Raw genomic sequence first — 4,205 nt, 5'->3', positions numbered from 1 at the left:
GGCATTAAGGAAAGAGACGGACGAGGTCACCCAAGAAGCAGCAAAGTCATTGGCCGAAGTATCGATATGAGCCGTAGTCGAGATGCCGACAAGAGCCGTAATCACGATTCAACAAGGGTCGAGGTCGAGGTTGAATCTTTATCAGGATAGGATATTAAAAGGGAATATTCTAGTGGATATTCTCTGCACTTGTATTATAAGAGTTTCTTAAGAAAATGTCCCATATATATAGAAAGAAGAGACAATGATAGGGGCAGGTAGTACTCATTTTGATAAGAACACTTTTTGAGAAGAAGATTCTTTCTCTCTTGCGAAAATACAAAAATTACCTTTTGATAAAGATTCTTGTTCATGTCATTCCACACTTTTCCCCCATATCCGAGGATTGTTTAAACAAATCTTGGATCTTTCTGTCACTCATCATTATTAGGAACAACATTCGTCCAATCCATTTATTATTGGGTGAATCATTCTCCCTATTTACTTAAACGTCATTTATTGCTATTGATTGCTAGTTACACCTCCATTATTGCTCATACTTTAAGGATATTTTGCAGTTATTGTCATCAATCATTTATGGGATTTGTCCCCATTTCCCACACGTTTTCAAGATTTGCATTTAGAGTTATTATCCTTAACTAGATTTAATCCATTATTACATAAATTTAATAATTTAGCCGAAAGTTACACTTTTTGGTCAAATAATTTAGCGCCGTCTGTGGGAATTTTCTACCTAAGTCTTTTAGTTTCTTCTAGATCTACGATTGACACTGGTTACTGATGTAAAAAAAAAAATAAGAACATTTTTCTCTGTGCATGCATAGATCTAATATGGCAGGTGACAGAGAAAAAAGAACAAGAATAATTAGTGACCTCCCAACCAACCTCATGAACATCATCCACGAAAACTCTGGAGTAGTGGACGAGGACACAACACCCAATGCCTTTCCTAGGCGAGGTGGATCACCCCATACGAGGACACAACACCCAATGCCTCTTCTAGGCGAGGTGGATTACCCCCTCCCCACTGCAGCATCACAAAATCTCTTGGTAAGATAGCCTCCACATCCGTGGGAGAGGAGGCACCACCAGCGATAAAGAAGCTCTTTGAGGCCTGGCTAACTGATACACTGACCATCGTCCTCCACAAGCCCGTTCAGGATACGGCCGCAGTAAACGCAAGAACCCGTGCTACACCACTAGTGGACGAGCAACATGATCAACCTCCTCCTCCTCATCCCACGCCGACAGGTGTTACTCACAATGTCGTTAACAATGCAGGCGACGACGCTCTCACAACCATTCTGAAAAGGATGGAGGAAATGGAAAATGAGAACAAGGCACTTCGGGACCAAATAAGAGAATACCAAGAAAGGGTCGATAAGATACCGGGCGCTCCTAAGCTATTGCCGAAGAGAGATACGATGGCACAACTGACCCCGAGGATCATGTGACCCATTACGTCATCGCCGTGAAAGACAATGATCTCGCCAAGGACCCGAATACCAGAAAATCAGACGCCCTCTGCGAGTTTCATCAAGAGAGAGGACACAAAACCGAAGATTGCATTGCCCTAAGACAAGAGGTCATAAACATGCTGCGATAGGGACACCTCAAAGAATTGCTGAGCGATCGAGGAAGGACCAGTTTTGCCAGGCGAGGTGAACAACATCAATAGCCGCCGAAACCACCCTCGCCAGCCCGCACCATCCACATAATCATCGGTGGCAGGGACGATACTTCTATAAACAGTGTGAATTTTACCACAACCCACAAGCTCAAACGGTCGATCACCCATGAACGATATGATGTACTCGAAGAAAGTATAATTTTTGATAAGTTGGATACCAACGGTTTGGCTTTCCCTCACTATGATGTCCTTGTTATTACTTTACAAATTTTAGATACCGATGTAAGACGGATTATGGTAGACGATGGGAGCGGCGCGTGTATTATCCATCCTCGAGTAATCACATAAATAAAATTTGAGGACAAGATAGTGCCACATTGCATCACACTAACATGCTTTAACAATGCAATTGAGCGAATGTTTGGCGAGATCACACTCCCTGTCCTAGCGGATGACATCACTCTGGAGACCACGTTCCATATCATAGACTAGGACACGACATACAACGCCATCATAAGGCGACCATGGATACATACTATGAGAGCTATCCCCTCTAGCTTGTACCAAACCATCAAATTCCCAACTCAGTGGGGGATATTCAGTATACGAGGGGAGCAATGCACATCCCAAGAATGCTACCGCATTGCCCTAGACTGCACGGCCACCCAACAAACAAAGGATAAAGAAAAAGAGGCATAGCAATTAACAAGGTCGAGGTCGGTAAGCGATGACAATGAGGATGTCATCAGAGACCCGATATGGTCGAGGCCACAAGATCGACTATAGAGGACCTCGACCCCGTTCAACTAGACAGCAACGACCATAGCAAGAAAGCTTACATCAGCTGCAAACTTCAGGAACCGGGTAAGTTTTGTGATATTTTAACTGCTAATGCGAACTTGTTTGCTTTTAGCCATGCATATATGCTAGGTATCCCAAAAGAGATCGCAACACACAAATTGAACGTCCATCCGCTATACCCCCGGTGAGGTAGGTTCGACGTAAGTTCAACTCCGCAATCAATGACGCAGTGCACGAAGAAGTGGAAAAATTGTTAGAAAATGGCTCCGTGAGAGAGTCTAAGTACCCCAATGGGTCGCCAACGTAGTCATGGTGAAAAAGAAGAACGACAAGTGGCGGATTTGCGTAGATTTCATTGACCTGAACAAAGCTTGCCCCAAGGATTCATTTCCATTACCTCATATCGACCAACTCATCGACGTAACAGCCGGGCACGGGTTGCTAAGTTTCTTGGATGCCTACTAAGGCTATAATCAGATCCTACTGGAGGAAGAGGACCAGGAAAAGACCACCTTTATCACCCACCAGGGGACGTACTGCTATAGGGTCATGCCTTTCGGACTTAAAAATGCAGGGGCAACTTACTAAAGTTTGGTGACGAAGATGTTCAAAGAACAACCTAAAAAAATGATGGAAGTCTAGATCGACGACATGCTGGTCAAATCCAAAAGGAAAGAAGATCACATCGACCACTTGAGAGAAGCCTTCGGCATACTCAGGCAATACAACATGAAATTGAACCCCGAAAATTGTGCATTCGGTGTGGCCTCAGGGAAATTCTTGGGTTTCCTAGTGTCGCAGAGAGGTATCACGGTCAATCCCGACCAAATCAAGGCCATCGGAGGGATACCAGAGCATTTGACCACCAAAAAGAAGGTCGAGAGGTTGACTGGTCGTATCGCCGCCCTTTCGAGGTTCATCTCACGATCCTCTGATAGGTTCCATAAGTTCTTCGGCGTACTAAAAAAGGAGAATGACCTCCAATGGACCCCTGAGTGCGTCCGAGCCCTGAAGGAGTTAAAGATGTAGTTGTCCTCGCCACCGTTGCTCTCAAAACCAGAACTCAGACAACCCATCCTCGTATATCTCGCCGTGTCCGAAGTAGTTGTGAGTGCAATCCTGGTCTAAGAAAATAAAGGTACGCAATATCCCATCTATTACATTAGCAAAACACTAGTCGATGCCTAGACAAGATACACCCATCTTGAAAAACTAGCTCTGTCTTTGGTCGTAGCTTCACGAAAGCTTAGATCGTATTTCCAATTCCACCCCATCTCGGTCGTCACGACTTTCCCTTTAAGAAGTATTTTAAACAAACTCGAGCTATCGAGCAGGTTGGCCAAATGGGCCATTGAAATGAGCGAGCATGATATTACATATCGGCCACGAACGGCGATAAAGTCATAGGTCCTCGCAGACTTCATCACCGACTTCAGTGAAAAATAATGCCCGAATCTAAAAAGAAGACATCCACACTTCTCCCCAAATACAAGACCTCTGGGTCCTGTACACCGATGGCGCGTCTAACACATCAGGATTCGAGCTGGGACTCGTGCTCGAAGTCCCAACAGGCGAAGTGATTCGCCAGTCCATAAGATGCCTGGGTATGACTAACAACGAGGCCGAGTATGAGGCTGTAATTGTAGGACTGAGACTAGCACTCATATATGGGCGAAGCAACTAAGATTGCGTTGCGACTCTCAACTCGTGGTCAACCAAGTCACAGGGACTTTCCAAATCAAGGAGCAACGTCTACAAAAGTATCAGACCGAAA

Source organism: Nicotiana tomentosiformis, chromosome 7, assembly GCF_000390325.3.
Source record: "Nicotiana tomentosiformis chromosome 7, ASM39032v3, whole genome shotgun sequence".
NCBI lineage: Eukaryota > Viridiplantae > Streptophyta > Magnoliopsida > Solanales > Solanaceae > Nicotiana > Nicotiana tomentosiformis.
This window is presented reverse-complemented; position numbering follows the sequence as displayed.